Raw genomic sequence first — 25,761 nt, 5'->3', positions numbered from 1 at the left:
TTAACTATACCTCAATAAAATGAATTATGAAACTTAGTTAAAATATATTATAAAAAGTATAAATAAATAGGAAGATACAAAACAATAGTAAATCAGAGTGCAATATTGGCTTAGAGAGAAACAACCAATCAGTAGAAGTTAATAGATTCTTTGTAACAGACTCAAGAAATAGGGAAACTTGATTTATGACATATGTGGCATTAATAGACTTCAGTGAATTGGCTGTAACATTACTTAGCTATGTAAAAAAAAAAAAAGAAATTTTACCTCTACCTAACACTGCACAAAAAACCACCATGAGGACTTCTTTCTTCGGGAGGAAACCAATCACGTCTTAAGGGTTCTTCCCTCTTTAAATCAGACCCTCAAAGGGAAATGTTCCTTTTGATTAACAAAGTCAAAACTGACCTGGGAACCTACATTACACTTGCAAAATCCCTTCATCTTTCCCAGATAATGTAACCTAATTCCAGGAGTGATACTGCAATACAGTTGTAGGTCCTGCTCACACTTCCAGGGAAGGGATTATATAGGGTGCACACACCAGCTGTGCAGTGGCAGGTCATCCTAGAATTCTGGTGACTACAACTTTGTTTTGAGGTACATGCATATTTTAGGATTGTTATGACTTATTCATAAATTGACTCTTTTAATGTTATATACAGTTCCTTTCTACCTCCTAGTAATTTTCTCTGCCCTGAGATCTTTGGCTGATGCTAATATAGCCACCACTCGTTTCTTTTGATTAGTGCTTTCACAGTATATCATTTCTATACTTTTACTTTTAAGTTATCTGTATCATTAAATTTAGAATAAATATGTCTTTAAATATATCCAATCTGACAATCTTGGTTTGGTGTGTTTAGACCATTTACACTTAGTGCAATTATTGGTCTAATTTAATACACCATTTTGTAATATGTTATCTGTTTTTTTCCCTTTTTTTCTCTCAACTTTCATGCCTTCTGTTAGATTATTTTAACTTTTTTATTCCATTTTAATTTATCTATTGGCTTTTTGTCTACATACTTTCTATTATGTTTTTAGTAACATTTTCTACAGCCTTATTTAAGCTACAGATTTTCAGCTTGAAATAAAACACAGAAGCATCACAATCATATCTATCTACCCTTTCTATCTCTTTCTATCTACGCTTTATGTTATAGTTGTTATATGCATTTCATCTACATACACTGAAAATCCCACCAGCAAATGTTACAATTTTTGCTTTCAATTGTCTTTCATATTATAAAAAAATGTAAGAAGATAAAAAATAGTTTATTTACTCTAAAATTTATCATTTCTGTTCTTTCATTCCAGAAGTTCTAAATTTGCTTCTCATAATACTTTCCTTCATCTTAAATTACTTACTACAGTATTCCTCTTAGAGAAAATCTGATGGAAAATTGTTTTAGTTCTCCTCCTGAGAATGTTTTTGAATGATATTCTCTTATGATAGAGAATTTGATATAAAATGTTGACAGTTATTTTCCACTAAAATGCTATAAGTTTAGATGTTTTCATCACCTAGCTTCCTTGGTCTTTGATGACAAATATGCAGTTATTTAAACAATTGTTTCCCTACAAGTACTATGTCATTTTCCTTTGTCTGCTCTCCTCCTTTTTCTCTCCTTTTTCAGCTGGTTTTATTACAATATGTCTGAGCATGGTTTTAAATATATTATGTTTAGAGTTCAGTAAGCTTCTTGAATCTGTAAATTTATGTCTTTTACCAAATTTGTGAAGTTTTCAGCCATTTTTTCAAATAACTTTACCAATTCATGTTTTCTCTATTCCCAGACTCCATTAACACAAATTTTAGACATTTGTTATTTTCCCACAAGTTCCTAAAGCTCTGTTCATTTTTTCCAATCTTTTTTCACTCTGTTCTTCAGAATGGGTAATTTGTATTTTACTTTTTTCAAGTCCACTGAAGCTTTCCTCTGTCCTTTCTATTCTGTTGTTCATTACATCCATGGAAGTTTTTATTTCAGATATCACATTTTCAGTCAGAAATTTTAATATTTATTTCATTTCTATTTCTATGCTGAAAACTTTTATATATCACTTTATTGCAAGAACATTAAAGATTTCCACTTATTTCAAGATTTTTGTTAAGATTTATTTTGTAGTGAATAATAATAATTGCTATCTTAAATATCAAATAACTCCAACATTTGAAGAACCTCAGAGGTTGCATCTGTTGACTAGTTTTTTCCATTGAGAATTGGTACTGTAGCTTGGGGGAAAATATGTTCCCAGCCCAGGACAAATTACCTTTGAAGCCAAAATCAGCCAAAAGGAGAAATAAAGTGGGAGAAACCCATTTATTGCTTACAAGCAGTTGTCCACTTCTGCTTGCCTGTGTCTTGCAACCCAGCTGCAAAAGGACCCCACCACATCTCTAAGGTCTAGATATGCCCTCACTCCCCCATGTAATCACCTATTGATATGATGAACTATGTCTCTTTACCCATTGGAAAAACCTATTGATATGGAGATACATTAAGGCCAGGTGAGAGATTCTGGAAATAATGCAATTTTACCCACAGGTCTATATAGTGTTTGTACAATTTTTATGTCAAATAATTTTGCATGTTATTGTGAACACTTTCAATATTTCATGGGATTCTGGGTCCCACTAAAATTCTCAGGAGAATATTGATTGTTTTGATTAACAGGAAGTCCGCCCATGTGGTTCAGACTGCAAGTTCTGTCTTGTTTTGTGTAGGTGTTGGTTCCAACGTGGATTAAGTTTTTTAAACCCTTTGTTATAATGATTGTGTCTTTCACTTAGGGAAGTGGGACACAGTGGAATTTATGTGCTAATAGAGTTCTCAAAACCTTTGATATACTTCTTCTGTGTCTATTCCACTCATGTAAACCTCTCCTGGGTTTAAGCCTAGGACTATGTCAGTTTATACATAGAATTAGGGGATCTGCCTCTCTCCTTTTTGGTTGATGGACTTCCTCTCAATTTCCACCTCCCAAAGGCCCCTTTTCTCTGAAAAGAAAATAGTTTTTGCTCAGAGTCCTCACTCCTCTGATTGTCACATAATTCCATTAGACTAGGGCTGCCCTCAGGGCAAAGAGTGAGATAGAAAAAAGAAAACTAACAAGACTTCCCCCAGTGAAATCACCTGACCACAGGGGTCCCTTTTGTGGATCCTCTGGCCAGAGTGACAGATTATTTCTCAAGGTTTTAGGTGTGTGTGCCACCACTTTTGTTAAAGCAGTGCACCTTTATGTCTGGGGCTTCCCTTTAGCTTGGACTGGGAGAGGAAGAGAAGAAAAAAGAATGGGGATTCCCTTGATTTTCCCTCTGGGACACCATCTGCCATGCCATAAAGACATTCAAATAAGACTTTGGAAAGACCCACATAATATGGAACTGAGTTCTCTGGAAATTGGAACAGAAATCTCTTGCTGCAAGCCACAGAGTACATTTGGAAGATTCTCCATCTTCAGTCAAGCCTTAAGATGATGCAGTTCTATCTAACATCTTGATTGCAACCTAATGGGAGACCCTGAGTCAGAACCCCCCAGTCACATGGCTTTCAAATTGCTGACTCATAGAAACTTTGAGATGATAGATGTTTGCTGTTTTAAGTCACCATATTTTGGGAGGTCAGTTTTTATAAGGCAATAGAAGTCTAAAACAGAGCACAACTAAGGGAGCATTATAAAGAAACAAAAACCCGAATTTCTATTGTAGTTTTTTTCCAAAGTTATTACTAATGTCTAATAAGTACTTCATGAAAAAGAGAAACTAAAAGACACAGAATATTCTAATTTAGTGGGTTTAAGGTACCATATCTACAACTCAGTTTCTCCAGAGTAACTTAAAAAGTTTTATTTTTTGGAAAGTGACCCAAAACTCCAGGTTCTCAAAAGTATTCTTTTGATTGATGTAGATACTACTTTGACTTTAATTCTAAGATACCATATTCTATGAAATAAAGAAAAAAGAGGAAGAAAAAGTAATGACTTAGTTAACATTTTCTAGATTTAGCTAGCATATCCTATCAGGTTAGCGAGAAAAACAGGGTTAAAGGGGAGAAAGTATGTGCAAAAAGCCCAGGCATACCTTGATTGAGAATGTCTTCACATACCTATTAAAACATTAACTGCATTAAAAAATAGTCATAAAGGCAGCCTTACTACTTCAAGTAACCAAAAACTTGGAACTTTTCTCCTCCATTGTTTGGTGATGACTTTTCAATCTGTTTATGGAAAATTTAGAGTGATTTTATGAACAAATAACAAATTCAAGGTGAAAATTTTGGTGCAGTATTTAATAATCAAGTCTTGACTATTTGTGCTCACAAGATAATTAACCTTTAATATTGAAAATACTGGAAAGTTTAACTTCTGCTCATGGATCCTGACCAAAGTACAGCCACACTAACTCTTGCCCCTCAGTGGTAATGAATTCCATTATGCTTCTGTGAAACACGTGCCAGGATTTGCTGGCAAAACACGATAATCAGCAGGATTTGTCTTACAATTGTATTTTAAAGGCAGTGACATTAAATCACAAACACATTTTAGGGTAAAATGTTCCACATGTTTTTAAGCAGCCTTCTGGGAAGGGCTTAGCAGTTTTTAAAATTTAATAATGGGCTTTTGAGAATCATAGAAAGAATTGATTGAGAGCAAACTCAGTGAATGCAACATTCTCAGAAGAATATACTCCTGGTCTGATTATACTTACTATCACATGGAGAAAAAACACCAATGCATATATTGAAGTGTGCTTGGAAAATGGAAATGAATTCATACTTTCCACCACAATTTAATACTTACATAAATGTTCTCACTTCTTTTTTCTTTCAAGTAAAACTTATTCTGAGTATAGCAGATTTAGTACATGTCATTCCAAAATTGCTGCCTTGGCAATTTAGAAGTTATTATGATTGAGATGGAAAATTTTCTATGCTTAGAGTACCAAATCATAAATATATTCTTGTGTAACACAGAAGGTCAGTTACAAAATGAAAGTACCACAAATACAATTATATAAAAGCTAAACAGGGACCTTTGGAATGAAACCTGTTATGACTGTGAATATGATCTGCCATGAATATCAGTGAATATTCATGACTTACTCAATAAAAACAAGTCAAGTTTAGACATGGTGGCATTTGAGCAGCAACACCAATTCTGCATTATCCATGGCAATATTAAGAGGTAAAGTGAAGAAGTTATTGCGGCTGACAACCCACAAATCTAATTTTCACTGATTTTTCCATCAGACCTTCCCTGAGGCAAATACCAAGCAGGCCAAATGACTAATTTGATATTCACCTTATTTAGTTCCCTTGTCTACCCATAGCTGGAAATGTGCCCAAGGAGTGAAATTGACAAAAGGATTCCAGCCAGAAAAGAAGGCGAACTCAAGCCAAGGATCAAGGATAGCTCACAGACTGGATACTTAACCACCAAATAATGTATTTTTCCTGAAACTGATGAACTGTATTGAGACACAATATTCTATATGTATGTGTGTGCACATGTGTGTGCTTATTCCCACTTTCTACTACGTCTACACTGTACTAGGTAGGACCACCTAGGTTTCATTTTCTGATCTTAGTTTCTTTGTATTGAGATTTGGCGGGTTATTACCACATTTGCATATATCTGTAATGCCACTGGTCAATATTGAACTATCATTTTTAGTTTGATGCATGTTTCAATATCTGGTAATACCATAATAGGAAAGAACTTACAAAATATTTTGACTATATGGGTCTTCTAGAAGCCTTCTATGCCCCCACATGAGAAGATAAATCCCTTGTTGGTTTGTATGCATGCTTCCAGAAAGTTAGGTATTGTCAGAAAGCCACACAGTTCATCAAACAGCTCTGAAGTACTATTAGCCATACAGTAAGTGGGAAATACTTAACAGATGAGGCTATAAAAATAAACAGCCAGATTAAAAATTCAGGCACACTTTAGGCTCTGGTGGGAAATGAACTCAAAGCAGATAACCAATTCAGAAAGTAAATAATAAGGTCATGGCTGGGGAAAATGAAGTGCAACTTTTCCCCCTGACAATGGAGCTAATTCTTTACATCTATTGCCTTTGTCTCTTTCCAAAAAGTCTACTTAGACCTGAACATCCCAATTATTTCAGTTCCAACAGCTGTTTTAATTAATAGAGGCTAATATAGGTTCAGGAATGGCTCCTAAAAGGGTCTTTTTGGCTCAGATTGCACTTGTTAGTAGGGTTTTATTTGGAGAGATTTTTAACTCAAATGTTTACTTAAAAAATTCCTTAATATGCAAAAGGAAGCCAAGTTGCATTTACATTTAAAATGATAGCAAGTGAGTGCATTTGAGTTTTGTACAGGTTTCCCTGCACATCTGCAGATCATTAGTTAAACATTTGTTCAAATGAGAGAAAGCATACAATGCCTTTGGCTGTGTATTTCACTTGAATTATTAATCTTGTTGAGAGAATTTGGCAGCAAAGTCGTTATACCCAAAACGATTCCTTCATTTTATTTGACTTAAAAAAGCTTGCCAGTGATTGCAGCAGATCTTTTGCTAAAAGGTACTGACAGGGAATTGAGTAAAAGCATACATTAAGAATACTTAATTAAGTGACGTCAGTTTGGCACCAGCAGGGAACTGGGAACTTTGCGTATTGTTTTCCACAACAGAAAACACGGGGCATTACATAGTAAATCTTTCCAAGGATCCAGAGAATTGGTTTTGTTTTCTCCCAACATTTCTCAGTAATAACATTTAAGATTATAATAATAAAGGTTTTTGCTCAGAGAGCAGTTCGCTGAGTTCTTCAAGGCCATAGTATGTGCTTTCAATATATGTGACACTCTCCATAAAACCGGGATGTTATGTTCATAGCAGACGCCTCACTTTTGGTCCCTTAAGAACCATAGAGGTGTGATGCTGTACCTGGGCTTCCAGGTCTTGTTGTCAGTGCCTTAACCTCAGCACATTGGACCTGGGTGCTTCAGCTCACACAGTGGTTTCAAGTGCACCATTTGTTCCATGTCTATTGCTTCTGATGGAACAGAAATGCACTTTATTTCACTGAGCCATGAAAGCTAAGGAATAAAATATGGACCCTACAGGAAAAGAAACATATATCTAAGGACTTGATGAATGTGCCCACTGCATGTTACATATAACAGTAAATTATAATCAATTCTTAATTTAATGGTAAGGAATTTGGTGTCCTTAGATTTGGGCTGGAGAAAAATTCACCTTTATTAATTTTTTCTGGAATAAATTTGTAGTTAAATACAATATGATAGAACTAGATTATCTTTTTGGAAATAATCATTAAAAAATATTAGCATGAGTATTCAATATCAATGCTGCTATTAATTACTAATGAATTCTATTGATCCCCTGTAGCTGACCCAACCAGGTATTTACTTAGGAATACTATCCTGGTGCTTAGAATTATTCTGCAAGAAGGTAGTATAACTGCATTAAAATGATACATGTAATCCCAATTCTTAATTTGGATTTGGTTTATCCTTCAGTCTATAAAACTTTAAATTACCACCAAAGTTTAATAAATCACTGGGTTATCTGTCCTTCAGGAAGAAAGATAGGATCTTTGTGTGTGCATGCCTGTGCGCATGTGTGTGTGTGTGTGTGTGTGTGTGTGTGTGTGTGTGTGTGTGTCCCAAGCATGAAACACAGTGCCTGATACATGACAGATAGTTATTAATATTTGAGGACTGGACTAATGTGTTTTGCTATTATTATTTTGACTTGTGAAGAAATTATTTTTTTGCTGCCAAATTTTACATGGGTATGCAATCTTAAATTTTGTTAGGGGACAGTCTACCCCAGAAATAAGAAAGCTCAGATACATCTGGGTTTAGATAAATGTATAGATAAATGTAGGGCTCAACAGTGCAGTGGGGAATACTAACTACCAGGTATTCCACGTGTTAATGTGTCCAAGCCCTTTAAATCCATTTTCCTAAATAATTCTCCAAATGGTCACAGTATCTTCGCACAGATATCATTATTCCATTTTACAGAGGAAGAAATCAAGACAAAAACCAGTAACAATTGACCACAAGGAATACTTTCTCACTGGCATTACTTGTCCATTACACATTTGTAACTATACTCCATGCCATCTTTACTCCCGTACTTAGCCTTAAGGAGAAGGCCCTCTCATGGCTGTCGTCAGACTCATGGCAGTGGTTAAGAGATCACAGTAGAACTTGAGTAGCCTCCTAAAGGTACTGTCCATGTCATTTCTGTTCATGTATCACTAATCAACACAAGTCACTTGGCCACACCTGATTTCAAAGAAGCATGGATGTATAATCCTGCCATCGAGAGAGCACCTCAAAAAAGGGGGATGGATAGTTTGAACCAGAATACAATTTACCATAGTAGCAAGAAGAGCTGACCTGGTTACAGCATAGCATAAACAAAAAGATATTTGTCTAGAATTACAAGGACTGCTTACAGCCATGAAGACCCAGGAGGCAGTTTGAGGACTTTTATTTTTTTGGCTTTTGTTTTCTTCATAGGTTTGCCTTAAACCCTTCTGTCTTCTGCACTTCTATTTGAAGACTAGCATTTGAATTCCAACTCATTTGCAAGCTGAAACAAGTTATCAGTCTCTACAGTGCTTGTCAAATATCCTGTCTGAAACTTTTTGTTGTTCTTGTTTTATCTGTAAAATAGGAATCATCATAATCCCTGCCTTCCAGGATTAAAGATATTGACAATATTGTATATAGTATAATGATTAGTATGCAGAAGACAGTTTATAAAAAACGTTATGCAGTATTATTATCATTCAAGAAACTACTCTTAGCAAGATAATCATCAGGTAATGGATTCCTCCTATGTATTAGAACAGTATTTCTTAAACTTGAAATCTAAGGATGTCATGGGAGTATGTCTGCAGACACCATAGTTTGAGAAATGCTGAGTTAGTGGTTTGACCAAAGTGTGTAGAATATAGATTATAGATAGACAGTTAGGTAGAATTTTATAGATACTGCCCAAAGTGAGGTTTTTGTAGGCAGAAATTGCTATATACCCACAGCTCAGGAGAAAAAACAAACACAAAATGATAATCAATAGATTGTGGCTCAGAAATGGTTAACAAGGTCCTTATAGGAACATTGAGTGTATAGTTAAAAATCTGAAAAGTATAGTTTACAAACTTACGTTTGACCTTTTCACATGTATTGTTTATACAATTTTAACATTGTTTTGGGAAAAAAGACAGCCAAACAGCTCTCATTTGCTCTTGCCAATAAAGTTACACATTGAAGTGATAACAATAGCTCAACATTTATTTCTCAACATGTGTCTCTTTAGCCCTTCTCTAGTGTAAATCAAAGAGTCCTAGATTGGATTCATCCCTCTTTACAGACCTAAAAACTGCTAAGATAATGGGGAATTACTTAATAGACCAACTCTGCACCCACAGATCCAGACACAGACTACACGAATGATCGTTTACCCTGAGTGTTCATATGAAACTTAAGACTCTCCATAGCTGTGTTCCTTGGGAGCTAAAATTTCAGTAAATTGTTTTCCTTATCTGCAAAGTGTAAAACAATAAGTCTTATTAGTTTTTTCAATTGTGTGAATGTGTGGAATTGATGAATTAGCCAGAAAGTTTTTTATAGCAAGAACAAAAACAAATTCAGGAGAAAAATTAACATTTTATAACTAATCCTTTACCTAAAGATATGAATTATCTGGGAGTTTAGAGAAATTCATGGATTCAAATGTAAGGGAGGGTGGGTTGGGAGGGGAACCCATCGAATAACACTTGTGTTTCACTCAGTCCTGGCCTAATATTTTCGCAAGGTATTTGAAGTTTTTCAACACTGTAAACAAACTAACAAACAGACAAAACAGTTTCCATAGATTTTGCCATATCTACTTCTTGTTTTCTGCTAAACTTCAGTGAAGAAAAATCCAGGGCACAGGATATTTATTCCAATTTCTTTTTATGTAATGTCCCAATTCTTCTTTTCAGTAGCAATATTATGAAGTTACTACATATTATCATTCCTTTTCCTATTGCTTTAAAATACTTTGAGACTTGAAATAAAATTTCTGGTTTCCAGTATTGGCTGGATTGGTTTTTTGGGCCAATCCTCTTATATAAAAGAACTAAAACATTCAAATAAATTATTAAAATGATCCTTCTTAAAAACTATGTAGCTCTGACAATACAGCAAGGAAATACTGGCCCAAAAATGAAAGGAAAACAAGAACCTAGAGTGGTAGGAAACCTGGAGCTACTTTTGTTCTGAGGGTTTTTGTGACTTTAGCAAATTTAAACTTTCACTTTGAAAGCCTCTTGAGTGAGAGGGTGTGGGATAAAATTGCAATATTTCCAAAATCTATTGCCTGGCCTTCATTCATTTACATATCAATAGGTGTTTCTTCCCACAGCCTCTGGGACAGGGGTACAGAGAGGCTGTTCTCTCCTTCCCTCTGTTGCATAATTGGTCTGGCACCTATCAGTCACCAGGGTTCTACCTGCAGAATTTCTCCTGGAAGGGGCAGGGGAGGAGGCAAGCCCGCGCCGGGTCATGGGAGACAGGGAGCAAGAGCTGTGGACGGAGGGGAAGAATGGAGCCAGACCTCATCATAATTAATAAATGGGTTTCTCCCAGTCCAGCCTTTCCTTACACTGATTTTGGTCACACTGGTCTGTTTGCCCCTGTAACTCCTCAGGGAGGGGGAAGTGAATAATTTCCCAACTGGGGCGAATTACCTTTTAAACCAAAATAAGTCAAAAGGAGAAATAAAGTGTGAGAAACCCTTTTATTGCTTAAAAGCAGTCGTCCACTTCTGCTTGCCTGTGTCTGTCATGACCGGGCTGCAAAAAGGGACCTCACCCAACCTCTCTGGTCCAGATATGCCCTCATTCCCCCATGTAATCATCTATTGATATGGAGATGGATTACTTCTCTCCACCCCTTGTAAAAACCTATTAATGTGGAGATGCGCTAAGGTCAGGTGAGAGATTCTGGAAATATTGCAATTTTATCCACAGTCCACCCTTCTAGAATTCTCATTTCACAATCTGCATGCTCCCCATCTTCCACAGTGACCCCTGTGTGAGAAAACTGGAGCACTGTAACAACTAATAAACTACAATAGCTACAGCAAGAAAATCATGATAATCCTCAAACCAGAGGATTCTGCTAAATTCAAGTCCTATGCAGATTTAGTCCATAGCTCGCCCATTCCACAGGCTGTCAGTACCTGCATGGCTAGGGAGTTCAGAGCAATCATCATGCAGCAGCTGCAGCCAGGGGCCAGGTCCAGGCCACAGGGACTGTAGAAGAAAATATCCTTAAGGATGATAAGATACATGTTTTAATGACACCAGCATTGGCAAACCTTGTCTATCAGGTGGGATGCATGCAGAACAGTGGTCCTGTGATAGGACAGTGGCAGGAATGGGATCTTTCCTAGTATACCAGACTTTCACTCCTTTCCCGGTGGGAGGTACAGATGGGTCAATAAATAGGGCTATGAGAGGTACATGCACTCACCATAAAGATAAAACAAAACTTCCCTGTAAGATGCTCTTACCTCCCAGATGTTTTGGGTCACTACTGTGATGTTTGGGGGCCACACTACTGTTACTCCAGGAATACATAGGAGGTCAGCTTCCAGGCCTTTTCCCCAAGGTGCCAGAAGGGTCAACTATCGCTGGTCCATGTGTCAAAATGTCCAGGGCCACATCCACTCAACAGTGTCCCCAGGGTTTAATGCAGTTGGGGCTGGCAACAGGATGTTGCTCTGATCGCCATATTGTGGCCTCAATAACTCCTCTTTGGTTTGCACATACAGTTGTGTAGGAGAGGCAGCAATGTGAGTTAGCATATCCACAGGGCCCAAGGCTCCTTTTCAGGGCTTCTCATTCAAAAGCCATAGCACTGTCCATAAGTGAACTGACCAGCGCATAGACTAGTGGTGTCCAACTTCAGGCCAGATTTCAACAAACCATTGTAGCTCTCTACCATGCCTGCTCTGGTAGGGTTATATGGTATATGAAACTTCCGCTTTATTCCTAATTGTTGCACCCATTCTTGTAATGCAGGTTAATCTTGTAATCCAGTAAAGTGGGTGCCTTGATTGCTCTCAATCTCCTGTGGCTAGCCATAGGCTGCAGAGAGATACTCTAGGCCCCTTCTGGTGGTTTGCTGATCTGTACAACATGCAGAAAAAGCAACCAACAGTCCAGTAGCTGTATCCACACAATTCACAGCATACCAGTATCCTTCTGATATGGGCAGAGGCCCAGTATAGTCTATCTGATACCTGACAAAGGGTATCAGCTCCTTACTATTGTCCCATGTTGCTGTGGGACTCTGTGTGAATCCCTCTTAGAGCACACAAGGCATTCTCTCCAGGCTCTGCTGACTTCTTCAAAGGTTAATGGCAAGCCCCGCAAATGGACTACAGCCCACATTGTCTTTTGCCCCATGTGCAACAAACGCTGATGTAACCATTCAACCACATCAGAGGCAGGCTATCCTTCTGGCCAATGCATCTGGACCAATGTGTCGGCTTCATCATTCCCTGGGGATGCCAAAGGCAAATTGACAGTCACATGCTATATGGTAACTGCCTTAGTCTGACCAGAGGCCCATAGGTCTTGCTACAACTCTTGTCCCCAAAGGGGTCAGTGACCAAGCATCCAGCTGGTATGGTACCATGTTGGTAGCCACAGGGTCAAGCCCTAATAGACGGCCCAGCTGTCAGTGCAGACAACTATAGAGGAGGGCTCCTGGGTGATCATGAGCCATACTGCCTGCAAGTCAGCCCAGTGACTACTCTTCCCCTCTCCATCCTCCATCCATATTATCTCAGTCGTAAGAAGAAAAGCCACAGCCCTCCAGTTGACCTCCTGCAGTGTGGATTCTCCTGCTGCCTCTTCCCTCATTGCTAATGTTTCTTCCAGGAGTGCAACCTGTCTTCTCAATAACTGTCTCTGTTTATTAAGGGCATCCCATTGGTCATTGCCCAGTTTCTCCTGGTGATGCTGAAGTGTATCTCTCTCTTGCCAAAGTCTCTCTTTCTCTTTGATAACCCTTTCCACTATCTCAAGAAACAAACATTCCACAATTCCAGCTGCCATACAACCACTTAGGACCTCTAAGAAGTCTTCTCGCTCAGGGAAGGCTAATTTCACAACTTTCAATGTCTCCACCCTTCCCCAATTCTGAGGATGATCCCATCCATCTAGGAGGTGCTTTACCTTAGACTAATTTCCCACTAGGGGCTCCCCAATTGGAAGCTGCACAGATAGGGGGCTCCCAGATAAAGCCATACCTTCCACTGCTACAGCCACTTGGGCCTCCCTACCATCCACAGGGGGTTTCCAGGTATCTCCCCACCATCTCTAGGGGTAGCTGCACCCAAAGGTTGCACCCATGAAGACAGATTTCAGGTTTAGAGGTCTACTAACTACTGCCAGATGTAACTTTGGTAGGGGGTGGGGGTGAATATTTTCCCAGCCTGGGACAAATTACCTTTTAAACCAAAATCACTCATCCACTTCTGCTCCCCCATGTCTCTCTCGACCTGGCTGCAAAAAGGGAACCCACCCAACCTCTCCAGTCCAGAAAAGCCCTGCCTCGCCCTTGTGATTACCTACTGATACGGAGATAAACTACTTCCTTCCACCTCTTGGAAAAACCTATTGATAGGTGCACTAAGGCTAGGTGAGAGGTTCTGGAAATACTACAATTTACCCACAACTTGAAAGAAAAAGTAACTTTATGTGGTGACAGATATTAACAGGACATGATCATTTCACTATATAATCATGTTTGACACCTGAAACTAATACTGATACACCTCAACTTAAAATAAGACCTGTGTGGGTGAAATTGTAAGATTCCCAGAATCTCTTATCTGGCTTTAGTACATCTCAGTATCAATAGGTGTTTCCAAGGGTTGGAGAGAAGTAGTCCATCTCCACATCAATAGGTAATTACCTGAACAAGGGAGGGTTTATCTGGACCAGAGAGGTTGGGTGCAGCTCTCTGGTACTGCAGCCTAGGTCAAGAGAGAGATGGGATGACTGCTTGTAAGAAATAAATGGGTTTCTTAAACTTTATTTCTCCCTTTGACTGATTTAGATTTCAAAGGTATTTTTCCCCAGGATTTTCCTCCTGCAGTTACAACCTGGTGCCCTTTTCTTAATGAAAACAATCTGGACTGCTTTTGTTTGCTTGCTTTTTTCCTTGTTTCACTTTGTTTTAATTTTCTTTCACTTAAATAATTATGTTGTAGTGGCTTATAATGATTAGATATATCACTACATGATTATCACTTGGGGAAGGGGGCAAAATCCAGGGGCAAAATACCTTTGAAAGAGACACTAGACAAAGGGAGAAATTAAATGCGAGAAACCCTTTTATTGCTTACAAGCAGTCGTCCACTTCTGCTTGCCCATGTCTCTCACGACCAAACTGCAGAAGGGGGCCTGACCCAATCTCTCTGGTCCAGATATGCTGTTGATAATTACCCATAGATATATAGATAGACTACTTCTCTCCACCCCTTGGAAACACCTATTGATATGGAGATGCACTAAGGCCAGGTGAGAGATTCTGGATATATTCTTTTCCCCACAATGATGAAGTAATATTAAGTGAAATAGAAAATTACAGCTGTGGATAAAGTGAAGGTTCCTATGGCCTGGATTCTCACCTGTCCTTGTTGGCTAGCTCACTACACACATGTGGGCAATACGTTACTGCTGACTGTATATAAAGAACTCTGCCCAGAACTCTGGCACAGCTGCATGGCTGCAGGAGAGCAGAGACTGGAGTGGTGGCAGCACCGAGGACAGAGACTGAGATGGCTGTGGGAGCAGACAGGCCCAGAGGCAGAGACTGGCTAGCTGCATGCAGACTCGCACTGAGTGGACAGGATTTAGTGACTGACCTGCCACCGTGGAAAGAAAATTTGGGTATAAACCCATTCACCAAAGAACGTTCTATTGTCATTTTGATACTGGGGTTTTGTTTGCAGAGTCGAGGAATGAACTTAGAAAACACCCAAGGCAGGAGAGCCAGGGAGAGGTTTTTATTTAGAAATAAAGTGAGAGGAAAGAGCTCCTGGCTCACGCCAGGAGGGGACAAGAGAGCCTGGGGTAGTGCATTGTCTAGGGGATTTATAGGCAGTTGAGGATTTTAGGGAACTGAGGGCTTAGGGTGTAGACTTGTACCACCTGCCCTGCCCTCAAGGTGGGCTGCGCTGTTGTCTGTTTGCAAGGGCTGTTTACAGTGAAGTCGGGTTATGCTGAGATACCCTTGCAGAACACTCAAACATTCCAGGCCAAGTTGCTCCTGGCCTTTTGACCTTTAATTGATCTCACTGAAGATGTCTATATTCCTAGTCTAGTATCTTTACCCTAGAGAATTAGTGTGACCTAGACTTTGCATAATGCTGAACACAGAGTTTTGATAGGGACTTTACATTGTTACATTGCTTTGACTGTAAATATCTTGCCTTGCTTTTTCCAGAGGCTCTTACCCTACTCTAAGCCCATGGTTCCTGTCTCAATTTTTTGGTCTCATTGAATCCATAGTGAACTTGCCCAGGGCTGAAACCCATTGGCAAGACAATAGCCTACTTGGAATGAGAAATTTAAATCTTTGAATGATACATTAGAATACAAAAGTGAGAAAAGAGTATCTAGTTTCTAAATTTAAATAAGCACAACCAGAAAGCCTTTGATAATGTTTTTTCATTAACATTGCTAATATCAGACCTGAAATTAGTTTCCATAAAGAAAGACTCCTAAAAATTGCCCAGGATACCAGCAAAAAATGCCCAAGAGCACAACTCTTCCTGCACCCCAAGTCTAGCATAGTGTCTCATACAGAGTTATCATGTAAAATATTTGTTGAATTTATGTGCCACATAAAGAATGTCAGTTAAATCTTGGACATTTAAAACCATTATAATTGTTTCAAAGGCAGCAAGTGTTCAAAGGAAAAGAAAAAGGCTTAAAACTAAGCATATTGTGGGAATGTAACTCCAGCAATAGTAATAATCCTTTAGCTTTTATTGGTACTTGAAGGGGCAAGAGAATGAGAACCATTTTTTCTGCCAGTGTTCTTAAAAAAATGGGAGAAAAACAAAACTTTCAGGCAGGTAGCAGATGAAAATATCTTTATTGCTATTGGAAAGAAACTTAGATGCTGTAAGAGTAGGCCTTGGGGTGTAGATCTCTAGAAGTAGGGACTTAACTAAATTCTTACCATTTCCAGCTGGGTCCAGATGACACTGCAGAAGGGTGACAAGTCAAAGTCCGCCCTCGAAGCTGCTGGCCTCCTGCAGGGCAGGTTGCTCTTGTAACTCGGAAGGAGACTCAGAAAGTGAGCTTTGTTGCACCTGCTCTCAAAGAGGGAAAGGAAGGGGCTACCTAAGCCACCCCATTCTTTATTTCAAGTTCATCAGGTAGGTAAATTCATTCCATTTGGGGGTTTGTGCATTAAGGGCATTAAGGGCAGAGCCTGAAATTGGTGCTTATGGAAATCCCTCTTTATTAAAACCTGACAAGCAGAGAATTGTTTCAGTCAAGTTTTCTAACACATTTTGGCTTAGAATGGGTTATGTTCAACTCCTCCCCAAATTACAGGTGGTAAGCAGGACACATATTATCCCTATTTTTTACAGTGAAGAAATTGAGATGCAGTAATGTCTCATAGTCACTGGAAACTCATTACATCAAAATCAATCTGTAATCTAATCCCTCCCTCAACACCTATTTTCTCCCCCCCAGTAGTCAAGGAGTAATCCTGGATGATTCTCAGGCTGTAATCCTTTCACCTAAGGTTATTTCAACAGCCTTTTATCTATCAATGAGCCTATCATCTATGAACTATCATCAGCAGCTGTCTATCCATCCGTCCATCTCCCTATGGGAGAAGAGGAGCAGCAAGGCAATGTGGCGTGGAGCCTCTGGCAGAACCCGCTTCAGCCCTGCCCGAGAGACCTAAGTAAGCCTCTTGTTCCCTCAGCCAGGTGTCAGTGGTGTCATTTATGGGGGTAAGTAAGAAAAACTAAAAATAAATGCACAAATCATGACCATAGCACTCAGTGAGCTTTTATAAAGAAATCCCACCTATAACAACAAAGTACATAATTTTACATCTTTAATAGAAGTATAAAATAAAGAGAAGTGTATACATTTTGTAAATGTGCAACTCAATGAATTTTCACAAGTTGATCATGTGTGTAACCAACACCAGATCAAAAAACAGAACATCACCAACTCTCCCAATCTCTTGTTCTCTTCTGATCACTCACACCCAACGGTAACTTTTATCTGGACTTCGAACAGAATGTACACATTTTGCTTGTCCTTTATTTTTTTATGAATTAGATTGTACAGTCTGTACTCTTGTGTCTGGCTTCTTTTGCATAACATTATTTTTGTGAGATGTATCCATCTTATTGTATTTGTAGGCCATTTAATCTCATCAGTGTATTATATATACTACATTGTGCAAATATAACACAGTTTAGCTACCTTTGATAGCATCTGGGTAGTTTACAATTTGGAGCTGTTATGAATAGTAGTGATGTGAACATTCTTGTATGATAGCTTTTGGTGCACATGTGCATGTACTTCAGCTGTGCCTATGTTTAAAAGTGGCATTGCTGGTTGTGCAACTGTTTAGCTTTTGTAGATGCTGGTCATTTTCCAAAGTGTTGGCTGATATAGTCTCCCACCACAGTATATGACTTCCAGTTGCTTCACATCCTCAGGAGCTGTGGTAGGCCCGCCACCCAAAGATGTCCACATCTCACTTCCTGGAACTGTGACTATGTTACCTTTCATGGCAAAAATCTTTCCAGATCCTTCCTTACTGGAGATCCACTATGAATTCAGTTTCTCAGATCTTAGTGCTCCACTGTTGAACCCTGAACAACTCTGCACATTTTAAGTGTGAAGGTTATCAGAAAAAATTATTTGAACCACTGCAGAAGGGAGACATCAGAGGGACTTTGGCTGTACATAGTGGGACTCATGCTGAGTTTTTATAGTGTGTATAGAACAAAGGATTCAATTTAAGGCTGAAAAAAACAAAACTTCAAAACACCAGAGGTTTAAAGTCCATTATGTTTGATGTAATCAGCAGTAAGAGACATTTAAAAGCTATCAGCTTATCTTTACACTGAATGGGAGGCTAACAAAATAGTGAAATCTGTCCTGATACAGAACCAGTCAAGTCATATACAATCATACTTTAGAATTTCATGTCAATGAGAATAGGTGGCTTGTCAAAGTTCCTTATTCAATTGACTAGGTCATCAATTCAGAATTTGTAAATTCAAAATAAACTCCAAAAGAAAATTATGGTTTCCTATAACAGTATAGAAGGGACTTAAACAAATTATATGAATTAACAAACTACTATTAGAGATTTTTCTCAGAGTTGTGCTATCATTAAAGTTGACACTCTTCTATAAGAAGGCTGGTATTTTTTATTTTTGTTTATTTTCCTTTTTTACCAATAGACTTTTCTCTCTGTGCATATATTCTGTTTTTTTCTTCAAAGTGTTTTTATTTCCTTATTACTTCATCTTATAATACCTCCTCATGCCCTCTTCTGAAATTCATGGCTGTTTGGCCTCTTCCCTACCTCTCAAGTATATGCAGAAAGGAGAATTCAGGTATGTGTGTGTTTATGGCTGGATGAACGGATGGATGTCTGGTGCTTGGAACTGGAGGCCAATGGGAGTTAAGCACTGACACTTACGACTGTCCCTTAAGCAAAGCATCTTTCCTTAGAAAGGGCAGTATATGTGGGAACTACTCTGACTGATATTCTTAATGCATTCTTTGCTTTAATTTCAGTCCCATTTACTGTGCTGTCCTAAGTTACTGTTGCTTTCACCCCCTTTCACTCTTTAAATTTTCCCTGGGTGACTTCATGACTTTAAAAGCACTTGTTTTATCTTCCCCCCAAATGACTCAGATGAACTCCAGATTCTGGATATCACATATAACTCAAAATATGCAACCAGAAGCACAGATTTTACATCCTCCTGCTATAAACTGCTCCTCTCCCTGTACATCTTATGTCAGAACTATGAAATGCATATAAATACTTGTTTTCTTTATATATAATATTGCACATGATATAAAACACACATCTAATAATGAACTTACCATATTTTCTCACATGATCAAATTTCCCTTATTTGAACATAAAGCCCATTAGTTCAAAAAGATATTTAAAAAATAAGAAATACTAAGAAGTATATAGAGAAAAGCAAGTCTTCCTCTCATTTCTGATCTCTATACTCCATTCTCTTCTTCATAGGGATCCACTTTTCCCATTATCAGCTGCATCCTTGCAGAGATATATTTCATATAAATATATATGCATGTGTATTTTTCTTAAAATTTATATCCTGATTTATATTCCTTGCTTTTTTTCACTAACAATATCACTTGAATATTTATTAAAAAAATAAAATAAACCCATAAATATTATAGTTAGAATTTACACATGGGAAACTTCTTACAGTTTTCTGCTTTGAGTTCTTAAAACTAACTCTATTTTAATCCTGTTCAAATGCATCCTATCAAGAAGAAAGTACCTAAACTTATTGGTGATTTGAAATTTGCTTTCTATACTGTCTTCTTATAAAAATAATATATGCTATTCCTGAACTTTCTTCACCTGCTATCTAGAGGCTATACATTTTTTATATTTTTACCTTTTTTTGTATGTACTGCTTTATTTCCAAACAATACACTCAACTTTAAAAATGTTTTATCTTCATCCATTCTAGAAACCGTTTATTGTTTTTGTTTAAACAAAATGGTTTTGCTCTCACCCACAGTCTGTCACTCCAATCCTCCCATATATCATAATTCTGGTTAAGACTACATTTTACATTATTGGTACTTTGTAAGAATTCCCTTCTGTGCCAAGTGATGGTCTGTGATTATCATTTAGCTTTTATCCTGTAGCATGTAAGTATGCATTTCCTCATTTTCTTTGTTTCTTAAGTGTCTATCAATATTTTTCCACCAGATGCTCAAACAAGCCCATCAATTTCTATTAATATTTTCTGTGTACTCAAACACACAGGGCTCTGTTTACCTTAGGGTGCCTTCTGTTCAGAAGGGACCTCTGACCTGTCTGTTCCTCGTTGTTCTCGGATTTCCCCTATCGCTTTCCTTCTTGGGGTTTCCTGGCTCCCAGATCTCACATCTTCCTACTTTTGGAATAGCAACTTGTAAAACTTTTGAAGAGAAAGGGCATGGGAAGTAAACATTTTGAGTGTTTGCAAATGTATATTCAACTCCCATGTTGGAATGACAATTTGATGGTGTAAAAATTCTAAATTGAAGACTATTTTCTCTGAGAACTTAAAAGGCATTGCTCTGTAGTTCCCCCTCCCCCTTACATTTGAGCTTTGCTGATGAAAAGTCTAATGCTATTAGATTCTCCATTCCTCTGTTCAGTGAGCTGTTTTCTCTTTATAGAAGTTTTAGAGATCTCATTTTTTATATGCTGGGGTTCTAAAATTTTATAGTGATGTGCTGTGATATATTTCATCCATTACGCTGTGCACAAAATAAACCTTTTCAATCTGGAGATTTTTTGCCTTTTGGTTCTGGAAACTGCCTTATGTTATTTCTACAGTAATTTTTCTCTCCTTTGTTTTCTCTCTCATTCTGGAACTCCTACTACTCGAGATGTCAGGTCCTCTATATGGATCCTCTAACTTTTTCACCTTTTTAAAAAATGTCTTTCATCTGTCTTTTTGTTCCAGTTTTTCAGAGATTTCCACAAATTGCTCTTTCAAATTTCCTGTTAAATTTTTATTTTACTTTTTCTATATTCAGTTATTTTTAAAGTTCTCACTTGGTTCCTTTTAAATAGCCATTTATTGCTTCAGGATTGTAATAAATTCTCTAATTTTTTTTAGAAGATTAGTGATATGTTTTTGGAAGTTGTCTTGTGCTTCTTGCATATGCTCTCTTTTCTCTGGGCTTTACTTACTGTTATTTCTCACCTGTTTTTACACTGGAGACTTTTCTCAAATACCTGGCAATGCTTGGCTCCCCACTAGGATTTAGAAGGAGGCTCTAAGAGGCAAAGGGAATTACTGTGTGTAAGCACAGTTGGATGACTTCACTGTAGGATAATAAGGTGGCAAAGTGGCCTTCTTATTATAGGAACTATAAGCACAGTTGGATGACTTCACTGTAGGATAATAAGGTGGCAAAGTGGCCTTCTTATTATAGGAACTATTTGCCTTTCTCCCTTGAGCTGTTCAGTTTCACAGTGAAGAATCCTATAATCCTCAGCCTACAATCCTTTAGGGATAAGTGAGTAGGAATCTCTAGCATAGGGGTTAGTAAATTACTGCCTGCTGGACAAATCTGGCCCATGGCCTGTTGTATGGCCCATGAGCTAAGACTGGCTTTTACATTTTTAAAGAGCTGTAAAACAAAACAGAGCAAAGAAGAATATCTGACAGACACCATGTGTGGCTAACAAGCTTAAAGTAATGATCTGGCTTTGCAGAAAAATCTTGCTGATTCTCCTTTAGTGCAGTGGTTTTCAACCTAGGCACTTTAAAAATCATTCCTAGGGCTCTGTCTCACTTCGGACCATTAGTCAAAATCTCTGGGGGTAAGGCTCAGGAATGGGTGATTCTAATGTACAGCCAGGCTAGTATGAGAAGCCCTCCCACCAACAAAAAGCATCATTCACCACATCAAAACACCCCCACAAGCACCAGCAAAAGCAACCTGAGACACTGGAAACTTCCAGAGGCACATTTAATTATTTGATAAAGTTCTTTGCCTATTCTTTTCTGTTTATTTTGGGCAATATTATGTGTGGTCATAAATAAAAGCAGACGTCCTCTGTGCTCCTCTTCCCCATTCCACAGGAACAATCTCTGGGGTTTTTGTTTTTAGCTGATTCTTATCTCAGATTTCTAAATGATGTATTTACATTGTTTCTTCAAGATTTTTCAATTTTAGACATTTTCTATGAACTTCCCACCTTGGAAAAAGGAGGTGCAGCTCCCTTTCACACCCTCACGCTGCTACACACATGCAAGTTTCCTATCCCCTACTCCATCTTTTTTTTTAATATAATGAGTTTTGTCAGAACAATATTCACTTTGTTAGATGTGTTCATCAATATGTAAACACTATTCACAGCAGAGTTATGGTACCTCCACTGATTATGTTCTGCACAACTTTACATGCTTTCTGAACTTAGTAATCTTTTTGCTTCTTTACCTCTTTCTTTATTCCATATTTTATTGGAATAAGTAGATTTTTCCACATACATATGGCTATTTTAGTACCAAACTGTTGTTAATTATTGTAGGGAAAATGAAGTTCCAATGGCCAGGATTCTCGCCTGACCCACTGCACACATACAATGCGATCTCATGCTTATGTATTATTTGGCCTACTGTGCAGGCATGTGCTAACACATGTTGGTAATGAGCCATTATTGTCTGTGCTTCTATATAAAGACCTCTGCCCAGTCCTCTATGCGGACTGTGTATGGCAGGCTCACTGTGTGGGGATGCAGCGATTATCATCTAAGTTCTCCACCTGCCACCAGAGAATAAAGCTGGGTATGAACTATTTTCCCAACTCTTTGTCATTTTCTGGTTTCACCAAATTCAGAGAGAACTTGCCTGGAGCTGAAACCTAGCGCTACAGTTGTGTAGCTCATCTCACAGTACAGACATAATGTGCTCCACAAATCTCATCTTTATGAGACAAAGGACATAGTTGTCATCCTGGACTCTCTCTAACTTCCTCTGCGATTTCCTTTCCTTCTGCTTTGGGTGGAATCCTCTGGTTTCTAAAGCTCACATCCTTCCCCTTCTTAGTTTAAGACTTCATTTTGAAACACATCCTTCAGTAACTTTTTGAGAAAGTGCATGGGAGATGTCAAGTGCTTGACGTTGACGTTGTCAAATGTGAAACGTTGTACATTTGTAAATGTCATTATTCTACTCGAGCATTAGTGATAGTTTGCTTGCAAAGAGAATTCCAGGTTGAAATTTGTGTTCCTATATATTTGATTGCATCATTCCATTGTCATCTGGCTTCCAATCTTGTTACTGGAACAGCCATTCCAATTTTTCATTGTGTGGTGCAGCACATTGTATTTTCAAAAAATGGCTGCAAAATACATTTCATCTTACATGTGCTTTGATAATGTAACCTTTTCTCCCTCCCATTGAGATCTGTGTGCCTTTCTCTTGAATTGGGGTGGCTAGCGATCTGCTAATACTTAGTACTTGTAGTAGAAATTGTTACCAGGCAGCTGCATCTGGCGGGATCTCTCCCCGAGCACTAGGTGAAGCCCTAGGAGAAACCTCAGCCTGGACAGGGGAGGGTTCTTGACTCTGGACGAGAAAGAATTCTCGAACAGGTCGGGGGAGTATAGGTAAGGAAGGAATTCATTAAAGCAAGAGTAGTAGGGAATGGTAGCTGCTCTCTCGGTAGCTGAGAACAGGGAGAGATCCTGGATGAGCCCCCAAAAGGTGATACTGGGGTTCTTGTTTATGGATTCAAAGGATGAACTCGACAAATGCTCAAGGTAGGCAAGCAAGAAAGAAGCTTTTTATTAATAGAAGCAAAGATACAGAACTCCCAGGCATATACTGGTAGGGGTAAAACCACTGTATGGGTTCAGATCTAGGGGTTTTAGGTCTGTTGCATTGGCAAGGGAGAGAAGCTGTTTGTTTTCTATAGGTTCCCATCAGAAAACCAGCTATATTTCAGCCAGTCATACTAAAGGTCATTTCTATTTTTAACTAGTATGCCTTGGTCAAGCTACTGTGAGCTACATGACTTATGGTCAGTAAAATGGTTCCTTATGGAGGTTCTGGGATCCTTCTTATACATTGTTGCATTGTTTCAGCTTCAAGTCTCCTGTTTTTCACATTCTGAGGTCCTTAGTAAGCATCTTGCTTGTCCTTCCCAGGGCCTTTATTTTGCTCTAACTGGACAGGGACTGCCCCTCTGCCCTTCCCTATCTCAAAGTGATGTTGCGGGAACTTTGAGGAAAAGTTAGTAAAAGCAATGCAGCTTCCACCTCATTTGTGGGGATCCCTGTTTGTGGAACTCTGAGTTGCAGTGTAAGAGTCTTACTATCTTAAACCCCATTCTCTAAGGAAACCCAAGGAAAATAGACCACAAGGGGGTGCGTCTGTCAACAGCCCCAGCTGAGGTTCCAGATGACAGATGGCATCAAATGTTAAATATGTGAGTGAAGGAGAGTTCAGGGGATTCCACCCATCACTGGGGTTATCTCTAGCTGTTGAGTCTTCCCAGCTGAAATAGCAGATGTTGTAGAGAAGAAACAAGCCATTTCTACTATTCCCTGTCCAATTTTCTGAGCCACAAAATCAGAGAATAATAAAATTTTTGTTTTAAGCCACTAAGTTTTGGGAGAATTTGTTACATGACACCAGTAACTGGAGGAGTATGTGACTTTCAAAAAATTTTCCCGAAGCTGTTAGGGTTTTTACATTTGTTTTCTGCATACTGAAAGTTTATGATGGTCATTTTACTCACTATATTGGGCACTAAGTGTATACTTTCCATCTGAACAAATTCATATCTTTCGGTTCTTGGGAATTTTCTTGAACTGCTTCAGCAGTCATTCTCTTCCCTCTAGGTTTCTTTTTCTGCAACTCCTATTATTTAGATGGCTGGTCTTCTGGGCTAATCGTCTAATTTTCTCATCTCTTAATTATTTCATTTCTTTCTCAGCTTTTAATCTTTCTGTTCCAATTCCTGGGCTATTTCCTAGACACTGTTTTCCCAAAACTTCTCGTAGTTTTTTATATACAAGACATTTTTTTTCTTTTTAAAAATGTGTGTAAATGTCTCTTCTTATGTATACCAGGAAGTTAGTAACCATTTTTCAGATGCTTGTTTACTTGATGTTTTTTTTCCCTACTGAATAATCTGTTGCCTTTGTCTTGTTGTTTCCTTTGGTTTCTTTCTTTGATGTTTGATTTGACCCTTGGTTATTTTCTCATAGTTCAGAAAAGGGCACTAAAAATGGGGAGGAGTGGCTTACTGCTGGATATCCTGGGTGGATGGTTTCATAGAGGAAATCGCAGTGTCATTATTTTTATTCTTCTTGTAGGGAGGAGGCTGCTCAGTGCCAAGAGTCTGATTACCCAGCTTTGCTGAGTGGAAAGGTTGAGCTGTTAGCATTGTTGGGGGCAAGTAGGAAGAGGGCTGAGTGACATTCCTACTTGGTGCCATCATGTATGCCTGCTGCCTCTTCAGAGAATAAACCTCTAGGCTAGAGAGGAGAGGACAGTTGTTCAGCTACACGCACAGTGAGGGGTGACCTGGCATTTAACTTAAACAGACTTTCAACCAATCCTTCACTTTTTGCCTTACATTTTCTTTCCGGAGGTACCTAATGTCCTTCCCTCTTGGGCCATCAAGACTTTGCAGTATGAATTTTATTATTTCCTTATCTTTCCTACCTGGGTGAAATTTTAGCTTTTAGGATTTAGTTTTACTTCTGCTCAGTCAGTTATCATTTCCCATCTCTCTTATCACTTCCAAAATTTTGTGACTATCATGTTCTTCCTTCTTGCTCTTGTTCTTGGGTGATATGCTTTAAGACGGTTCCTTGATATGATTTTAATACAGTGCAGATTCAGAGGAAGCAAATGTATGTACTCAATCTACAATCTCTATTGTGAGAGTAAAAT

General features: G+C 38.4%; 1 long non-coding RNA gene across 4 annotated transcripts in view; it reads left to right on the top strand.

The window, feature by feature from the left end:
• Window positions 1-25,761, top strand: part of LOC118970490 (uncharacterized) — a 200,721-nt gene that overhangs the window by 21,128 nt on the left and 153,832 nt on the right. For all 4 annotated transcript variants that reach the window (XR_012129443.1, XR_012129440.1, XR_012129441.1 and 1 more), the window contains exon 2: window positions 16,278-16,467. This is a non-coding gene — a long non-coding RNA (uncharacterized lncRNA). The remainder of the gene's footprint in view (window positions 1-16,277; window positions 16,468-25,761) is intronic.

This window comes from Manis javanica, chromosome 3 (genome assembly GCF_040802235.1).
Source record: "Manis javanica isolate MJ-LG chromosome 3, MJ_LKY, whole genome shotgun sequence".
NCBI classification, from domain to species: Eukaryota; Metazoa; Chordata; class Mammalia; order Pholidota; family Manidae; genus Manis; species Manis javanica.
This window is presented reverse-complemented; position numbering and strand designations above follow the sequence as displayed.